The 20,886-nt window shown below is 36.0% G+C and overlaps 1 protein-coding gene across 9 annotated transcripts in view; it reads right to left on the minus strand.

The window, feature by feature from the left end:
* Positions 1-20,886, minus strand: part of SOX6 (SRY-box transcription factor 6) — a 375,244-nt gene that overhangs the window by 251,373 nt on the left and 102,985 nt on the right. For 3 of the 9 annotated variants that reach the window (XM_074842579.1, XM_074842578.1, XM_074842575.1), the window contains exon 1: positions 15,985-16,483. The exons of 1 other annotated variant lie outside the window; for it this stretch is intronic. The gene's annotated coding sequence lies outside the window, so the exon portion shown is untranslated. Of the gene's footprint in view, positions 1-15,984; positions 16,485-20,886 lie in introns of those variants that run through there. 5 more of the 9 variants (XM_074842581.1, XM_074842574.1, XM_074842577.1 and 2 more) reach the window with 3 other exon arrangements.

Genomic DNA, 20,886 nt, shown 5'->3' on the forward strand with positions numbered 1-20,886 from the left:
CAGTTTACTTATATAAGTATTAGGTTTAAAAGTTCTGCCTGGAGCAACAGAATTAAATCTTTTGTGCTTCTAAGAGAGACATGTTCACACTAATGAAACTCTGGAGTAGTCTGGAAGGAAGTGTTAAAGTTTGAAGTCCTGTCTTGTCCGCCAGGTCATGCCTGTCCTTACAGGTCACGGTGCTGCTGCTATAGGTTCCACTGGAATGATGCCTATAACATCATTTCTGCCAACCTGCTCCAGAAAAGGCTACATTTTGGTAGTGCTGAATACAGAGAGGGACTGATCTATGTCCCAATGAAGTAAATGGAGAGACACCAGCTGACTGTAAAGGTTTTGGGATGTGGCCCATAATATGCAAAGTGTTTTGGTGGCAGAGAGGATTTTCTGTGTATGAGAATGGGATGAGCCTAATTTTTAAAAATGGGAAATATTTTACAATGAATGCATGACAGAGCAGGGAAACAAAGGAACTGGTTGTTATTGGCAATTGTGTTCTATATACGCCTTCTTAATAAACGGTGGGATATGATGTTTGGTGGTTTACTGCTAGTTCACCCAAAATTAATGAGTGTATGAATAAATCAAATTATTAAATTAGTTTCCACTCCTAGCCTTCCACAGCCTAAAGCAGTAAGGACAAAACAGAATGGCAGAAATGGAGATCCCCTAGTCCTCTGCATTGTGACATCCAAACAACTGGGGGGCACTGTACAGGGATACTGAAAAGTCCTCCCTCGGTTGGAGAGAACAGGGAGTGGGGAGAGTGATAAAATATGTGCAGGAGGATACAACGAAAAGCTCCTACCCTTTGGTGAGGATGCACTCTCCGACAATTAGAGGGGCACTGGCACGGGCCCAGGAGGACGGTATGGACACTGCAGGGCTGACAATCCCGCCATGTTTATTAGTGGTGAGCTCCAGGAAATGTTCCACATAACCCTCATAGTTTTCTGGCTTCAGACTTAAATGCATACACGCACACACTCACACCATCCCTTCTTAAATTTCCTTTGAGGTTTCAGTGTACTGCTATTTTACCCTGAGGAGCTGCTTCTCTCCACAGGCTCTGTGCTACACTGTTTTCTACCATGCATAATAGCCAGTTGCATATACTGAGAAGAATGCATTTTGCTACTACTTTGATGAGACATGGCCATACAGTGAGATGTACAATATTGACCAAGTGGTCTCACTGAAGTTATCACTGATCTAAAAGATAAGATAAGGAGTTCATTACTTATTCTCTGCTCTAACAGAAAGTACCATTTCCAAGGTCCAACAGGTTGCTTGTCACCTCCTTTGAGGCCTATAGATGTACTTGTAATAAGATCAACAAAAAGAGATCTCGGATATCGCTGTATAAAAAGACAACTTGGTCAGGGAAAAGGAACAAAATTCCAGATCCAAATTCTTATATCTCTGGAGAGACAGAAGATAGATCTGTGAACTGAGCCTAACAGCAAAAAGAGAAGAAATCCCATGTGGAGGTGGATTTATACACACACGAACACGTGTGTGTGTGTACATATATAAATGTATATATTCATATATTTATTACATATGAGATTCAAGTCCTATAATATGCAAAGAGAATATGTGCTCTATCCTTGTGGCTTTTTTCCCTGTACCCTGTTGTCCAGATGTAAGCTGTGAAACACATCCAAGTTCCTTAGAAAGGGAAGTGTCGAGCCAGGCAGTTCAGGCTGAGCTGTTGCAGTTATCACTCCATTGAAAATTAACAGCAAATCCAAATAACAGAGGCCGTGTTTGATTCTGGATCTTTCTGGGTTTACTTCCTCTAGTTCCCACCCCCACAGTCTCACCTCTCTCCCACCCTTCCCTGCTTACCATAAAGTTATGATGCCCTTTACTATAATAATGAATGGAATTCTCAGATTATTATTTTAGAGACTTAACTGATTCTCAGTGCTTTTTATGTGCTTAGCACTTATACAAAGAGGCTTTTTCATATGTCTTTCAGCAAATATAGAAATAGGCTTGGAGTCAGTATTCATTTTAATAGTTTCAACAGATAGTCACATTTATTTCCAAAGATTTCTTTTTTTCCTAATTGCACTTTTATATCTCTTTGCATGCAGTTGCACTACACACCCATCTATAAACTTGGACCTATCACCAGCAAGTAGAATATCTCCATCCTTAAAGTAATTTTTATAAAAATGTATATGCCTGCACAATGCTTACTGTACAAAACTCTAAATACGTATAAGAGTGAGACGGTTGGAACCTTGCTTCCCCTTCTGCATGTTATTTATTTCCAGGTAATCTCCAGTGAGAGCTTTCTAGGGCTGTCACTATGGCCAATTTTATATTGGATATTTTTCTCAATACAGATGTGCAGCTATTTGCCTTTTCTTTACTTCTCTGTAAATGCCATGTGGACAGAAATCATTGAGTTACCAGATCATACATTTATTTTTATGATATATTATGCTGTTTGATGTCATGTTGACATCTAATTGATGTTGGTTTTGCTTTTTTTTGTCTTTGTTTTGTTTCTTGGTTTCAATAAAAAGAGAATTTAAAGAAGGCTGTAGAGTGATGACTTAAGGCAGTGACAGACATGAACATAGTATGCATCTCTTTTATGATGTGCTGCTGAGTAATTGGGTATATTTCTAGCTTTAGATAACATATAGGAGACCTCTGAATTTTTACTGTATAGTGAAGTATTTGTGTAAGCCTAGCCTACAACCTCAAAAGAACTTTTTTCTCTAGCAAGAAGTACATACAGAACATGTTTTCAATAAGGGCTTTACCCATGATTTAAGAGTCAATAAAGAAAGGTTTTCCATAAAGAAATGAGAAAGCAACAATAGAACTAAAATACAACATACTGAAGATTAAATATCTTCCATCAGCACAACAGTGTCTTTGTACAGCAAAGAGCAGAACAGGATGATTAATAGTAAAATGGTATGTATGTCAAAAGAAAAATAAATGCAATTTAGACAAAGTACACACTTATTAACAGAGAACATCATTTACAGTTATTCAGATGGGAGGAAGGCAAGGATGATACTAGCAGAGAATGTATTTCACAATGTGAAGTCACATTCATCTTGGTTCAGGGTCCCCCCCCCCGCCGGCCCACTACAGCTGCAAAATAAAAATACTGGTGAAATCCTTGCTGGAATAAAATTAATGCCTAAGTGCCCAGTGATTTCAGCAGAATCAGGATTTCACTCAATGTATTTTAAGGTGCAACTTTACTAGGCAGACCTCCTGGATCACCAGTGGGAATGGGTCCACATTTCTCCCCAGGTTCCTGCAGACACCCTCCAGACACCACCACCTCTAACAGCTCTGACACCAACCAGCTTTTTGAAAGAGGGGCTGAGGCTACAGACCCACTCTCAACTCCTCCTCCTTCTGAATGCCTAGTAACAGGGTCAAAAATGCCTGGGGCTCTTCCAGGCAGCTCTACCAGGCACTGGTTTTTGGGCACACAGAAAGTAGGGAGGGAGGGAAGGAGGGACGGAGGGACGGAGTTGGCACATTGAAAAAAGTGCAGAGACCAGGTTAAGCTTAAACCAGTGAAAGGCAGTTTAACGTGCCTGACAGACTGAATATCTGCCCAGCACCTGCCAGAAAGCTATCATTTGAAACCAACTGAAAGGCTGCAGAGAAATTATTTCTGCATGGTCATATACTATGAGCAGATTTGGGAAGAACTTCCTCTATATTTGCCAGAAATGTTATAAAAATGACCAGATGTAAGATTCCAAGTTTTGGAATATAACAAATATGTTATCAGATAACAAATATGTTACCAGATTATATCACTCCCTGAAGAACCACAGGGCTCCCCAAAGGTGCCCCAGCAGTGTGCCAGTCCAGCCTGTTTGTGAAAACTGGTTATTCACGTTCCACAAAGAAATACAACTACAACCAAATATATATAAAACAAGGGAAAACACATGACAGAAAGAAAATTACCATTTCAATCTGCATACAAGAAACACTTTATAAGATAGCTCCATAAACACTGCCCACAATGCTCTAATATTCCCTAATAAACCAACACAAAATAAAGATAGATTTATAAGAAAGGCAAGAAAAGTATATTTTAAAAGAAGAAGAGAGTTTGGAGAAGTTGTAAATTAAGAGGAAAAAAAGTTTAAATATAAATGTTTGTTCAATATTAATTCTGGAAATTGCTACCAGTCCTACTATGCATACATAATTACACATAAAATGGGAAAGAGGAACAGAAAGAAAACAAGAGTTACAATTCCACCAATAATTACCTGGAGAAGATGAACATTTTTTGAGTTTCACTCTCCTGACATATGGTATCAGTAGAAACCAGACAGGGAATTAAAGCCTATAATTCACAATATGCATGTTTTTACTGCACATGAGATATAAATCAAAGTAGTAGATCTGAAAATACATCTCAAAACACCCATCCTCAAAGCTCCTTCTTAACTATGTCTCTCAAAATCCCAAGCTGTCCCAAAAATATTTTGATTATGGTCTAATCTACTCTACATGACCTTTGCAGAAATGATTCTTTGCAACTCTGGCAAGTTTCTTTCTCTACCAATTTTGTTAGATGAATGACTCCTTCCATTTGTAAGGAAGTTCTCAGAGTCTTCACATTATAGGACTATTATTGCCAGAGCTCACTGAGCTCTTGCTGTGTTCACAGATTTAAAAATGAAAGCCAGAAATTATAAACATATACCTCATTCAAGATAGTACACGCAAGCATAGAAGTATACAAATTATTTCAGTAATGTACATTATATCTACAAAAAGAATGACCTTTACTAGCATCAGACAAAAGCCTCAATTCTTAAATCACCAACTCACACAATTTCTCTTTTTCTAAATTCCCTTTGCTTTCTTCACCTGTTAAATACAATTGCTATACAAGCTGGTGTTCGATGCTCTTGAAGTCACACAAAAATTTACCCATCCATGGTTTAAACCATATTATCCTGACATAGCATACTATATGGCCATACAGTGGGACACCATAGAGACCTATGCCTTGCTCAAATGACTTGCCATCTTGAGACTCCTACAATTTTTATCTCCAGTCATCATCTTCAGGATTTTACACTTTTTTTAGAACAGATATTTCTACACCTTCTAACTAATCTTCAAGCCTGTGTGCGCTGTGGGACATGGATGCAAACATTTAAACAGAACTGTTCCACTGTAATCCTAAAAGACAGCATGAAAAAAAACCACCAGAAAGGTAACAAATAAAGAGAACTTAAAACTTAACTGAGCATGCCCACCTCCTAAATCTGTAGGTGGAAAACAACACTTCACCTTTATGGATATGGCCTATTAGTTCTCTCTATTAATGAAAGAATGAGAAGACATGAGGAGGTCAAGGAAATATGTAAGAATGAAAGTGGTAAAAGGAGAGAGAATCCTTCTAACTATATTATGGACCATGTCAATAAATGCCAAGTAACTTCCCCCCTCCTCAAATCCCAGAGAAGAGTATAAATTATTTGCAGTATTATTATCACTCTAGCAAAATTATAATATATTTGGTTCATTAACAATCCATTCCCTGTAATTCTAAGAACTATGAACTAAATTATGATTGCCACACAGAATGGACATCTAAATTACAAACAATACTCTTACTAAAAAGCATGCAGGTTTTTATGAAAGTTTTGAGGAGATGATCTGATTTTAAGACTGTCATACTTTTAAGCAAATATAGATTGACTTAAAGTAAACATTGCAGGAGGGAGCTCATGCTCTAGGCTTCGCCAAGCAATCAGCAAGGCATCTGACACGCTACAGAAAACCTGCAAAATCCAGCAAATAAATCATGTAACACCCATTCAGTATCCAACAAAGCACACAGTGGGGAGCTGACACATTATTAACTGACTGTAATTTTCACAAACTGTAACATACTAAGAGCTTTATGACATACGTGTGGTGAAATATTTTTTTTTATATTATAAATACATACGTTTTTAAAGCACGTTAATCAAGATACTTCAATCGAATCATTGGGTTGCATTTGTTTTCAAGTTAGTGGCATCAAAAAATGTTGATTATTACAGTAAGCAGATTTGGGCAACATCTCTATTTCATGACTCCGCTCTAACAACATCACAAGCTTTTCACGATGCGGTAGTAGTATGTAACATGACAAAGTGATCTACCTGAGCAACAGAGAAGATAAACCTTGGGACAGGTTACTGTCCCAAAGTGGTGCTTCCCTTGAATATGAGCTTTTACATCAAATTACATTTTATACAAACTTGCTGAAAAACTGCTCTTTCAATGAAAACAAATCCATGAGGAACAATGCAGGTTCCAAAGAAGCCCTAATGCCGTCCAGAAGGAAAGAACTGAAGATGATATGACACAGACCTCAGCTTTCAACCAAAGCATCTCTCCTTTTGCCTTGGTGAAGATTTATACAATTTTACAGACATAAACCTCACCTGCCTCTTTCAGGAACAGCAAAAAGCAATTCTGCAAATGACAGAACACTGGCTTTTGAAGCCTTACATTGTTCTGCCACACACAGGAATAACTTGAGGTCCCAAAGGTTCGTAGTAGAAAATGGCACTTTGCCAACTCTCATTACTGCCTGCCAACCTGTAGATAATCTTCTTGTACTGTACTTCATCTGATACTTTCACATTTACAACCCTCTGCAATACTCAGCAGTTTCTATTTAAATAAAAGTAGACAAGATTTAAAAAAATAAACCTAAAGTAGAAAATACAGGCTAGATGTGAAAGCTGAGAGCATTTTCCTCTCTATTGTCCATTATTCTTTAATGTATCATTCTCTTTCTGCATGTAGGCCAAAAAAATAAATCCAATGTAAACACAAAAGGCAAATACCTTTTGAAGGCCAGGCAAATATTTGAAAAGCAAAAAAGAGATTCTGCTTTTATCTCTAGATCACCCTACAATTTAATGGTTAGTGGAGAGGGGTTTCTTTTTTCCTTCCTTTCTTGTTTTTCTTTTTCTTTCAGGGAATGCAGCAGGGGCAGGTCCACACTTCGTAGCTCATAGAATGGTTATCAACCTATAAACTATAACAATGGGATAACAAAGGTCAGATTACTACAGCATGTTTGTTACAGAGCAGAGAGAAAACTTGGCACTATCAAAAGGCTATAAGGCAACAAACCAATGTATTAAAAATCTTGGTCCAATATTCTTTTTAAACATGAAAATTACATGCCTGACCTTATAATCTGATGTATGTAATTTATAAGCAAAGTACAGATGCTTGTATGAAGCTTAATGGTCTTCATGAGGTTTCTCACAATTAAAGCAACACCACTCCATGGACTAGAGAGAAAGACTTGGGCCTTCAGCTATGTCAGTAGCATTAAATATTACCACAATACAAGAAAAAAGAGTATCTGCAAGCTAAAATGGTAAAGTTGGTAAACCATTACCAGTGTCCCCACAATCACCTAGTAGAGAGTACCTCTATGACTGCCTCTATGAGTATATGGAACTGATTTCAAAAAGTTGCAAGGTGGGAATAAAGCTCTTGACACTGAAATGGAATACAGGCACCCTTGTCTTGTTCCCTTGTCACTAGTCCACAATTCTGAGGTCACACTGAACACAAATGTACAAGTGTTCAGTGGTTCAATAAAATGGGTTGATGATCTCAGGCCAATAGCAAATCTTTACCAGCCACACATGAATCCCAGGAATTCCTCAGGACAGATACTATCTGATCCCTTCATTCAGAGCAGGATCATAATATATTGTTGTGAATATATATAAAAGCTGCATCAAATGCCTCACCTATCTTATGAGTAAATAAACTGAGTTCTTTACGGTGTAACCTTCCATGAAACACAAATTGAAAACAAAAACTTTGTAACTCCATATAATGAGAACTGGTACTTTCATAAATTGTATGCAAAAAAAAAATAAAATCTTATAAGTAAAATAAAGCCATCAATGGTATTATTATGAAAAATATTGGTGCATTTAAGGTACGGATTTTTTTATAGCAACAACTATAGAAAAAAAAAAGTCATACCCATTTATCGCTTGCTTAGAGTAGCGAGAAAAGAAGAAGGAAAAAAGGGCAGAATACACTGATCAGAAAACAGGGAGAGTTCTGTCTTAGGGCTCCATAATAAAATATGGTTTAAGTCATAGTCTCTGTATACGAGACAGTACTAAGTATGTATACCAAGAGGTCAACCTTTCAGCTTGTTAACTGGTGAGAGTGAAATCTGTTACATCAAAAGGACAGTGGCAATAAGGTAAATGGTGTAATCAATGGCCAGCGTGATTCTCACTCGCTTATCCACGCTCTTAGATCATCTTCTTCTCCTATATAGATAAAATTTCTTGAGAACGAAATGAACACTTTTATATTTCTATATTGTATCTTATATTCATCAACAGGAGATGTATGATACAACATGCTATAACAGTTTTTAATACATGATTTTCAACCTGCAAATGTTCTAAACACTAATATAAAATTATTGTGCAACAAAGGATTACAATTCTCTAAACTTTCAACTATATTTCTCTGTGCGATTATGGACTGATAGAGGTTAAGGGCCATCTGCTATAAGGACTTTTTAAAATGTATGAACAAATATGTTTCAGCAAAAAGGTCACTCAATATATTAACAAAAAGAAGTGACTTTGGGGTTGATCACCTGTCCACTGACTTCAAGGGTGTAACAAAACATTTTATATACGTTCAAGCTGTAAAGTATGTGTACTGTGTTACCTTTTATTTGACAGAAAAGTGATAAACACTTGTTCTAACCAAAGACATTTGATTGGCAAAGTAGGATTAATACTAGAAAACAGAATTAATACTTGTTTAACCTTGTAGGAAAAATTTATAGATAAAACCTATTAAAAATATATTTTCTGGCATTTTAAAAAAAATCTAATTAAGCATCCAAAAGCTATTTTGACTAGTTTCATTTTCAGTTTTCAAAATATAGCATCATGATAAAAGATTATGGTATTCCACAGGAGAAGGCAACAGAAACAACAAGAAAAGGAATTACGTTCCAGACTACCACATAAATTAGGGGACACTAGCACTTCATGGTGAGATTTATCAAGATCATGAGCATGGTAATATCACAGATATTGCCAGGAAACTGATTTTCTTATGCTTTTTCCCTTAAACCCCTGGAAAAAAAAAAAAATCAAGTTGGCAAAGAACATTGATATGATGTCTATAATCTCTGAAAGCAATTTTATAAATATCTTAGGTAATAAGTAAATACATACAATGTCCAATTCTCTATCTGCTTAATACTAGAAATCCTGAAAGTGAAAGGTAGAACATCAGGATGGTTACAGGTCCATTGCTGTGCTAGAACTGACACATGCATTTCATAAATAAAACTGCTAACAATAGCCTGGAAGACTCATAAACATTCTAATCTATCACTGATTTTATCAACTAATTCTCTGTATTTTTGCTGACAGTGTACTCCTCTAAATTGCAGAACATCATGTCTGAAAGTAGAATGATGTATACGTAAGCTAGACAATACGTATAAGGAAGTGTGAAGTTTTGTGCCTAATATTAATATGAAAATGATATAGGGTATTACCATGCATACGTACATAAATGGCCATAAATGGACAGATGCATGTGTATGTTCACATACATATTTATGTAAATACATGTACATATTTGCATATGCAGCAATACATATAAAATAATGGACAAAATGGACTTGAATGCATATATGTATGTGTGTGTGCTTATATGTAGATAAAAAGATCTATAACCTGTATATAACTATATGTCATTCAGACAGACACACATATATGTAATATGGAAGGAATTCACTAAGCTAATTGTTACTAATAAGGACTACAATAACTGACATCATGTATCCTATTGCAGGGTCACAGTATGTGCTCACAAATTTTCTAAAACATGGATCACTGCCTAGTCTGGGTCTAAAAATCACTGTACACGTTCACAAAGTGATATATTTTTTAACAACAATAAATATTGTTTTTTTCTTTCAATTCCTCACTGTGTGGTTCAGTCTCTCTAGACTTGGATGGTATCAGTCAACCCATCTTGTATGGTTTTAATAATTTATGAAGATGTATTCAGACATACAGGCACATTTTTTTAAACTAAAACAGTTGCTGCACTACTGGAGCTGCAGAAATAAAATCAGAACATTACGACTGATGAATTAAAATTCAACTAAAAATTAGTTGTATTTCACTAGTACAGGTGAAGTAAAGTAAATCATTCTTCCTACATGTGCCTCTATGCTGTTGAAAATGTGCAGGTAATTTCGTTTCTATGACTTCTATTATCATCTACCACCTAAGGCATGTTGATTGTACCCTTAAAGGCTAGTGGCGTGATAGTGCAAAAAACATTCAGAAAATGCTCAATAATTTATTTTCTGTCACCAAGCTCCCTTTCTAATTTATTCCCTGAAAACATAGGTTTTAGAGAAATGGGAAAATGACATTTCTCATACAATGCAGAAATTATTATTGATACTAGCATATAAAGTAGTCACTTCTTTTCCTTCTTTGCTTGCTACAAACAGCTAAAAGCAGGTAGCAGAAGACAGAGGACACAGTAACTCTCGACTACATGTCACAGCTGTAGGGTGCAGGAGAGAATAACCCTAATGAAGTCCATACACTAACTTCAGAAGTATATCAGTATAGCTCAAAGCAGAATCTGATCCTCCCCGAAACAAAAAACTGCTATTACCGATTATTGTTTTAGTTAACTTTGACATCAATTCCAAAACTTAGCTCTCTCTTTGAAATAGGAAGTCTAGACAAGTATGCACTGAATGCCTAGATCTGAATCCTGACAAGCAAGGGAGGGTTATTATTCTCTTTCTTATAATATAGCAGCTCCCTTCCTAATAGAAATTTAAAACAAAACAATGTTTTTCTCCTGCGGGGTTTTATTTGGCCTTCACATTAAACAACACTCTAGATTAGCAATCAGGTTTACCAGACAGTTGTCCTGGGGTCACTAGCAGCTACTTTGTTTTCCCTCAAATCTGTACTCTGTAACATGATGATAGCATTAAACGGACTACAACCGATGGGAAAAGTAGAAAGAAGAAAGAATAATCAACAGCATACTAAAAATACTTCTTTCAAAGAAAAAGCAGTCTATTGAAAAATCACAGACAAGAAAGGTTCAGCATAAACACTGGTAAACCATATATATTACCTCAATAAACGCTAAAAGCTTACCCCGGTAAAGCAAGAACAAAGACATTTGTGATTTAGCTCACATTTTTCATGCAAAAATCGGGATGTATGCTTACACATACGGCTTTTTTTAAATCCAAGTTAATAGAGAAGTAGAACAAATGTCTTTAAATTGGAATTAAACAAGTGCGGTCATGATGAAAACTCTGTTTTGAAATAAAATAAACATAAACAGTCACGATTTGCCTACTGCAATTCTCACTAAGTTTTAAATAGATGATCCCCCACTGTAAAATGACAGGAAACTTGCACATGCACATAAACTAGCAGACAAACTGTTATATATTGTTTGCATTATCCATCCCTGTCCAGAGGTAGAAAGGCCAAAAGGATGTCACTGAGTAGTTGTGGCATCTGTGCATTATAGCTGCTGCTGAAGTGCCCAGCTTTGGCCTTCTCCCAGCGCAGTGGAATCTGGTTGGTTTGACCTATTTAAGCAGAAGCGCCCTGACAAATCTCCGCTCTGTTCTGAACACTACTGTTTGCCTCCTACACTGAACACCTGCACATCACAGTCTCATCAGTCTGGTTAGTAAAACAGACCCGTTTGTGGGACAACAGTCAATCTACTGTCCTTCGGCTCTTACAAACTTGGGTGAATACAGTTAGAGCAAATTTGGTGTGGGTTTTGGTTGTTTGTTTGTTTTTGTGTGGTTTTTTACTACAATTAAAACATTTGGTCCAAAGGCTCTAGAATAATTAATAACTGCACAAATACTGATTTGTACTATCTTTGGAAGAAATACCAACAGATTCTCCTCTAGCAACTATAAAAATACAACCAAAGTCTGTGTAGTAAAGACAGTCAGGGGATTACATTTTACATTCTATGGATGTTATGTACTATCATTCACTACTACCACAGAACTGTATTCAGATGGTGAAAAATGACACATGTTTGATTGCTCCAGGATTTAGTAGCTGAAAATAAAGTAATGTGTCTTCAAGAAATACACTGCTTCATGAGTATGTCTTTTTAAAAAAAACTATTGGAATATGTTGGATGTAATAAGGAACACATGTAACTCCTACTTCTGATGAGGAAAAAAAGGAAAGAAAAAAATGTTTTCCTCTAGCAGCACGATTCATTTAACTCTTCAAGCTCTTCTCTCTTTGCAGCTGTTTAAAATGTAATTATTTTCCATAAGACAGTAAAAATGCTAGTCCCAAAGGCCAAATGAAGTCTTACAAGATTTCTCTCAGCATTATCAGACATGGATCAAGTGTTAATGAACACCTATGCACCTAATTGGCATTTTTGAAAAACACGGGACACTTAGCAGCTTGCGCTGAAACCAAAACCCAGAAGACACCAGGCCTGTTTTATTCAGGGGTTTAGACAGGGTCGGTTTAAAGTTTTTATCACTTCCAAGATTTTGCAATTTATTTTCTTTTAGAAGGAGAGTTCTAATGTTTCTGTATTCTCCCTTTAAGATCTTGTAGAGATAGACACCTATATACAAAGTCACAAGTTCACCCTGGATTTATCCTTTTTTATTACACAACCTTGTAATTTTACATCCGACCGCTCTAAGCTGCTGATGCTCCATAAGGACTCTGTAAAAGCCAGAGTTGTTCACGAGCACTTTTGGTAATATAACAGCCTGAAGCACAGCTAAGCACCAGCTGCACCATATTTATCTACTTGTTTATGAAAGAGTTTCCCCCTCATTGTGTGGATAACTGACCTTAGCCATAGCTAATAAGACATGAGCTTCCTTGAACTATGCAGCTTTACACTGAATCTTATAAAATACTTCAGTGTTATCCATATAGCCTCACTGAGCTCCTAATGAACTGAAACACATTTTCTCTCCAGTACTGTCATCACAGACAAGGTGTGGTCTAAGGAACAAAAATAACCTGGCCCAACCTTTGCTTTGGCCATCTGCTTCTGTAGACAAGCTTCTTGCTGGCTACCACCGGGTTTTTATAAAGTAGAGAATCAAGCAACGTATAGATATTTATGCTCCACCCTACCCACCATCTCATCTTACTGTCCCAACCATGTAGTGACAAGAATGGCTTGATTGCTGCAGGCTAACTGCTTCAGCAGCCTCCCCTAAGTTGCAGCTGTGTTTCCAGATGTATGTCTAGTTAGTCAGAGACCTTTGGAAATTCATCACTTCTCAACCTTAAGCCTTTAAACAGTCTGGAAGCTACACAGTCTCACTGAAGAAAATGCAACAATTCTACTTAACGTGAAAACCCTGCTCAGTCAAACTAGTTCTACCAAAATCGGGTGATGTTCTTATCAATCTATTCCAGACACATCCAACTTGTTCTTTTTTTTTTCCTCCCCCCCCCCTTTTTTTTTTTTTATATACAACTGAAGCTACAACTGCCACAAAAGCAGAGATCATGTCGGCTGTAGAGCCATGCTGAACTGACTTGTAGGGGGACTTTTTTCACAGGCTACACTATGATATTATTGAATTTGAAATGAGACTTGAATGGGCACAAAAAGACAGTTTCTGCTTGATATCTTTTGTTTCCATTTCTTATTTAAGAATATTACTTTTATCAGAAATAATTTAAATTTTAATAATTAAATAACAGCTAATTTACACTGGCTTACAGTTGGGTGTTCAAGAATGTTTCTCTTCAGTTGCAGGTGGTATTTGATGATTTAGGATTCTGCCAATAAGCTAATACTTACAATAAATTTTAAAGTGGTTATTAAAGTCTGTCAGTTGAACCAGTACAGTGCTAGAGCTCAGATGTCAACTACATAGACATACAAAATACAATGAATCTGGAAATACTACTTCAAAATTCAACCAATTTGTCTAATTTGTGGGTTAGTACACACATAAGTAATACAATCACCTTAATGATTCCACATAAGCATACATTGAGTTTCATTTGGGGGTTTTTTCCCTCAACAGCACTACACTGGTTGTTCCTGATGATGTTCCAAGCAGAGCATTCCAAAGAGTCACTCGTGCAGGAAAACAGTTGAGCTAAACTCAAGTTGCCAGCTCTTTTCTAATTTTAAGTTTAGCTTTCCCATTCTGAAGCAAGCATTCTTCTCCAATACTAGTTAAAAGAGCATATCTAATTTAACTTTCATTTTTTCCTTAAACATCTGGATTTCTCTAATCAGTTTCTTACTTTCCTCCACTAATTACGATCTTGTTTTTTCTACATATATCATTTTCTGTGTGATAATTTTTTCATCATTGGTTTTCTTGCTCTTTCTATGTTTCCTAGATGCTGTTGTTCAAATTCAGGCAAAGCAGCTTATTTTTGTTGTCCCCTCCATTCTCCTTAAAATACTCAGATCAAATGTGCCACAAGAAGTTATTTGCCTCTCTATCTGAATATTTAGCATAGCTTCCAAAATGCCACCATTTGTTGCCCTGCTAGCTCCATCATCAGCAAATTCTAGGATTTGAATTTACCCTAATGTGATGAGCCACCCTTCAGAAAAATTGGCCACCAGCTGTCTCTCTGCTCAGGTAGGCCAAAGTCACACACAAAACAATTAAACCTGTCAGACAAACGCCACTTCTCTGTTTCACTTTCCTCCCTGCCTCTTCTTCCTTTCTTTCTATTTCTCCTTTGCCCTAGGCCATATCTTAATCCCATTCTCCAGATCAAAAGGTTCCTTCCTTTCTGTATGGCTCATGAAAGGTTACCACATAGAACTAAATTTCTACAGGGGCTCAGCCTTCAGATTTGGGTTACTTTCAGTTTTTACCTTTATTTTCATTCTCGTATCACCACAATCCCTTTCATGTAGTTTTCAGGCTATTTCATAGATACAGGCTAAAATCTGGAGATAGTAAACTTTTCCACCAAGAAAGATACTGTAGTAACATCATATGAATGTTGAATTCCATTCAACAAGCAAATCAGGATTTTTTTAAATGCTACTAATTTAAGGAACAGCACACAATTTAGGAAAAGTCATTAAATACTGTATACAGACTTTCGAATTTCTACAGTATTAGACCATTATTTTAAAGATTTTACACGTCTCATAATAAACTGACTACACTGAAAAAATAAATGCTTATCATACCTATTGATTAGTATCAGCAGCACAAATATAACAGACAAATTCAAAAGTTTTTCCAAGACAGAGCCTTGAGTCTTTAGAAAAGTACAAAAATTATAAGAAGATTATATTCAAGTGATCTAATGGTTTGGTTTGCATTTCTCTGTATAAACACAGTGGTGTGTTTACCAAACATCCATTTCCTTCTAACCCCAGATCATAGATTTTTGAAACCCCACAGAAAAAGTTTTTTAATGAACACAAATGTGTTCACAAAATCAAAACAAACTTGAATAAATCATCCACACAGTGTGAAAACTGAAGGCTAATAACTCTGAATGAAAGAGCTCTGCAACATAAAAGTTTCTGTAAACCTCCACAATATGGTTAAGCACAACTAAAGACAGACTTACGTAATATATTAGCTAGCAACTACGAAGGACTCTTCAGGTTTTGTAATCAGTTCTCACACTTAACCAGAAACTAGTAAAGAATTGTTACAATATTTCACGGTCACATATATTGTATAGCTTAGAAATATATCTTCTTACCAAAGTTAAAGCACAATTTTAATTTCTTTCATTCATATGAGGAAACTAAGGATCAACAGACATTGTTTCATAAGCTGATAGTTTAAGTAAATCACCAAAGATTCTTTTTAAAACTAAACTCTCTTTACAACGAAAAACAGAAAGAAAATACTTTATTCCTGTGAGAAGATGTCTAGCTTACCTGGTTTTGCCATTCCACACCGACAGCCTGAACAATATTATCAGCTCTTCAGGTACTAATTCTTGCTAACTGGAAGGATATTTTCTCTCTTGCTGGATTAATAATCAACTTTCCTGATAGTTCATTTGTATTTCTCTGCTGGTTAACCCTTTGCAGGTCTCCCATTTTGAACTAAACAGCCTGCAATGTTCAGTTCATTTTAATACAAAAATAACAAAACATATGACAGTACATACATGACAACAAAACAGCAAGCTAAAGAGAAAGTATAAGAATTAATTATCTTAAAAAACTAAAAGCTTGTAAATACTTAAAAGAAGACTTTCTTTCTCTCAAAGACTACTTACTAAACCTAAGAGCCAGTAAACCAATGCATCAACAAACTGAAAGCTGTAAAGTCCAGTGGCTCATACGGCAGCTCACTCCCATGAAGCTACTGCTCAACCTCTCTTCTTCGGTGTACATGTAAATATGACACATGCCTGCTGAATTCTGAAAATAACATCTTTTATTATTGAATAGTGTGCTGAGAAATTACCACAGTTATCAGTTTGCGCAAGGCCATCCATCTGTGTTGCCAGAAAGCAAGAGCAAGAGTGGCCAGGAGTAAAAATGAGATAAGAGGGGCCCAGAATAGCTAAAAAGGGGAGTTCAAATAAGGTCAGAACAGTTTAAGAGGGGATACATAACAACTATATGTAATTTTATTTTTCAAAGGTAATTGGGGCAAATTACATACATTTTATCCATTTCATAAGTATTCAATAAATTTTGGCAATTCTGTTGTGAAATGAGTGAAAAAATTATAAAACAAACCCAGTAAATGGGTTTAGAGATCTCATAGAGGAGGGTGAAACATTCTGGAAATCCTGACCTAAAGAAACTAGTCTTTGTTTGGGGGATGCAAGATGGACCCTGGAATGTGCTTTGATTGTGGACAGAGGGAAGTGGAAGAAAAAAGTAAACTTGTTGCACGGATGACCAAGGCATAATGCTGCAGAAATGGAGAAATCATAAGAAAGGCTTTTTTTTTTTTTTTTTTTTTTTCCTCCTGGAAAACAATAACTAGGGGTTTTGGATGCTTTAGGAAAAATATAAGAGATAACAGTTCTATTCACTTTCTTGGTAAATTGTGCTATAGCTGTTTTATTAAATAATACTGCAGTACTTTTGTTTTTTCCTTAGACAAAGGGACAGTCTCCAAAAGTTATTGCAGAGCACAGAAGAGACTTTGTCTATTTCCCTTTGTGTAAGAGTAGTCCTATAGCAAATCTGTTTTTACACAACTGTAGGTCTCTGCTCTCTGTCTACTGCTCTTTCTTCTGTAGCACCTAATACAGTTTGCTGTAAACTTTCTATAATATGTGCTGTAGAATTTATGATAAAATGCTATAAAGTGTTGAAGCAAATTTATTTCATATTTATAGTTAATTTTATTCTGTGTGTGTTTGAAGGAAAACCTTTTAAGAACACCAATAACGTGAGAAAGCTACAACAACTGAATTTATTGTTAAGTATCACATCAGTGGTACTCCTGGGGGCTCCTCTTCATGGGAAGAAAGCTTAAACAACATTTTCTAACACATTGGATTGCTTCCCAGAGATGTGATGGCCTACAGAGGCAGTGCTGAACAAAGCAGGCTGGAATAGTAAGTCAGTAAACAACCTTTTTCAGAGGATGGTCACAAATAAGTGCAACTTTGTTTAATAAAGGCAAATTATAGTTATCTTTTGTTCTTTAGAAGGTGCATTATCTTTCCCTCCTGTTCCACCTGACTAAACTGGTGGTATCTCTTCTATCACCTGATTGAGTGGTTGGCTGGAAATAATGGGACAAAACAATCCACTATTGTTATAAGAGACAATGACCTTTCATGTCCTTGGAGCTCGCCATGACCTTTCATCTTTCCTATCCTCCAATGGTCTCTCCTAACAACTAAAACTACACCCTGTTAGGCTGAATTCCAGATTGTCATAAAAAGCCCCGTCCTTTCGAAACAAAACCAATTTTTACACCAAGGTGGAGGAGAAACACAGGTCCATTGTTCCCGCACAGATGGAAGTTAGAGTTACTAAGGCAACAGCTCTAATCCCCCTTTTTACCACCTTTTTCACATCATTGGCCTATCAAGTGTGCTACCTTTTAACTCATAAGCTCAAAAGCTGGTAGTCTAACTGACTGCCCTAATTAGCTACGATTTTCACAGTACAGACAACATGATGAGCTAATCGAAATTTGCAAAATAATGACGTACCTCCAGCAAATATTCCTCCTCCTGAGGCCCAGTCTTAGAATAACAATAATGAGACCATTATTAGAGGAGGGCATTAAAATGCTGCACTGCTGCTAAACAGAGAACTTAATTGTTCTGGTCTTGTCCATTGAATCAACAACCTATTGTTGTGGACTTGAAAAATAAAGGACTGGAGAATGGGTGCCATAATGATTGGTCTGTGCTGCCATACCAGCACTCTGTAGAATTGTTTTCCTTTTGAAACTCTTGATGGACTAGTAGTTTTGTTTAAAAGTAATATAAAAGGCAATTGTCTGAGTAAAAAGTCCTATTTATTGAAATCTTTAGAAGCAGTTGCATGGATTTGTTCATGACCCCCAAGATAAAAACATAGGGACCATAATAATGCTATTTGTAGAGACCACTGCTTGTAGTGACACTAGATAACACTGTCCTGTCTAGCTACTGCAAAAGGAAGGCAGGCGTTTCCCTTTGCAGACAGAAATCATGACAGAAGGTCAAACAGTGGACAGACTCAATTCATCTGTAAAAAGGAAGATGTTTTATTAAAAAACAAAACAAACCTAATATATTTGGTCATCATTTAGAATTCTGGGTTTAAATCAAACTGATAAAGGTCTGCCTAAGTCAGTCACAACACAGGACTTCTTTGTTGGTTAGTTGATTAGATATTAAAAATGACAGACCTTATTTTGTCTTCACCTCTTCTGTAGAATTATACCCTAAACTTTGTAGTTGAGAAACTGAATAACATACCTTGAGATGTAGTGACCCAACTGATGTAAATTGTAACTTAGATTTGGATATTCTTTATTTAAAATTGGGACTGGGAGGAAGAGATATTCTAAAATCTCTGGAACGTCTTTCAACCTTGGCGTTTTTTAATTTATAAGAAATTAAAATATACAGCTTTTCACAAAAGTTTAAGATAAACATGACCTTGAGAAAAAAAAAACTACCATTCTCCCAAATCAAAAATCTTAGTTCTACTACATAAAATCATTTTTGAATAACACTATTCTGGATTCCTGTCCTAAATTTCACTGCAACAGAATAGTTGAAAACATATAAGCAATAACAGATTTACACTTTGAAACAGACATCAAAATCATGTCTTACTGTATTTTTTATATTTACCTCTCTTAATGCACCTTTCTACATAGAAATTGCTCAAAAAAAGGCTATGACTCTGGGTGAATATAAACAATCAGAAACGACAGAATTTGGGCTTGCAAGAGTACCATTGGTACTCTGTTATTTATTTCAGTGGGGAAAAGTTTAGGTTTGCATTTTTTCTTATTCTTATCAACATATTGTAAATTGAAATGAGAAAAAAAAATGTGAAAAGGAAAAAAAAGGGTGATGAAAACTTAAAGTTAAAGGTTAACCCAAAAGGTATTTTCAGCAGTCCTTAGAACTGCTCACATAATGTAAAATTGTCTCGCATGTACTCACAGAACACATTTTCTTTAAACTCAGGATCTTTTCTTTTGTAAATTGAAAAATGCCTAATATAAAGAAGTATTAAATTGTAAATAAGACCTCTTGCTTCATTCAATCCATGCTTTGCTTCATTTATCTTCATCTTGTTAGGCTAAATTAATTAACAATCTCTGTGTTGCACACTTTCTCTTTTCATTACATCAAATAATGGCCTGGATATGGGAGAAAACCCTCACCACAGGGATCCTGAAACACTACCTTGAGGAAGAGTCTCTTACATATGTATTGCTTTAGCAATATTAACTAGCTAGATATTACAACATTCATTAAATGGATTCTTCATCGCTTTAAAATAATTATCCTGATTTTGTGAGAAATAAAAATATTTTTAAAAAATCAGAGGCTTGCAATAAGTCACGTTTACAATTTGTGAGCCACAAGTACTAAGAGAAAGAAATTACTAAATTAATCAATAATTTTACTCAATGCTTTATTTAATATAAAAAACTTGAATACAATTTCTGGCCAACTGTGTAAACAGTCCCAAACACATTAATGTGTCAAATTACTCAAACCAAGTTGCCATACCATTTGTCTGTGAATGTTCTGGATATAATTAATTGGATGTCTGGGACAGTTTCATTGGTAAATCTGGTTATTTTAATACTGTAATGGAGAGCAATGTGCTAAACTATTAGGCAAGTTTTCTTCCTTTAACCTACATTGTGGCATCTAGAGCAAAAGGACAAAACAGTAAAGCCTTTTTTAATCTCACCCTGATCAAACAACCCTCTTTCTCCAATCACAGCTTTGTGCGTGATATCTTTCTGCTAGTGTTTCTTATTTAATTAAAACAGACACTGACAGAAGGACATGGATTAGGACTGTAATGATGCATTTACTTAGATTAATCGGAGGCTCCTTTTGGAGTAATGGCTTAAACAAAGAACAAAAGGAAATTGTTATGAAACAGCCTTTTATCCCAGGCAAAGGTCACATTATAAGGTTTTTAATTTTGTCAGCCTCTGTTATATTGGGCCTTGCTACTGGAACATGAGAAGTGCTCCTCTCCCCCTCTCCCCCGAGCCAAGCCAGTTATTATAATACAGCCATTAAAGCTGCAAATTAAAATGTCTGATTTTAAAACAGGTTGCTTAGCTTTCAAAACCCTCTAATTAGCATGTTGTGCATTGTTGTGAAGGAA

Source organism: Strix aluco, chromosome 16, assembly GCF_031877795.1.
Source record: "Strix aluco isolate bStrAlu1 chromosome 16, bStrAlu1.hap1, whole genome shotgun sequence".
NCBI lineage: Eukaryota > Metazoa > Chordata > Aves > Strigiformes > Strigidae > Strix > Strix aluco.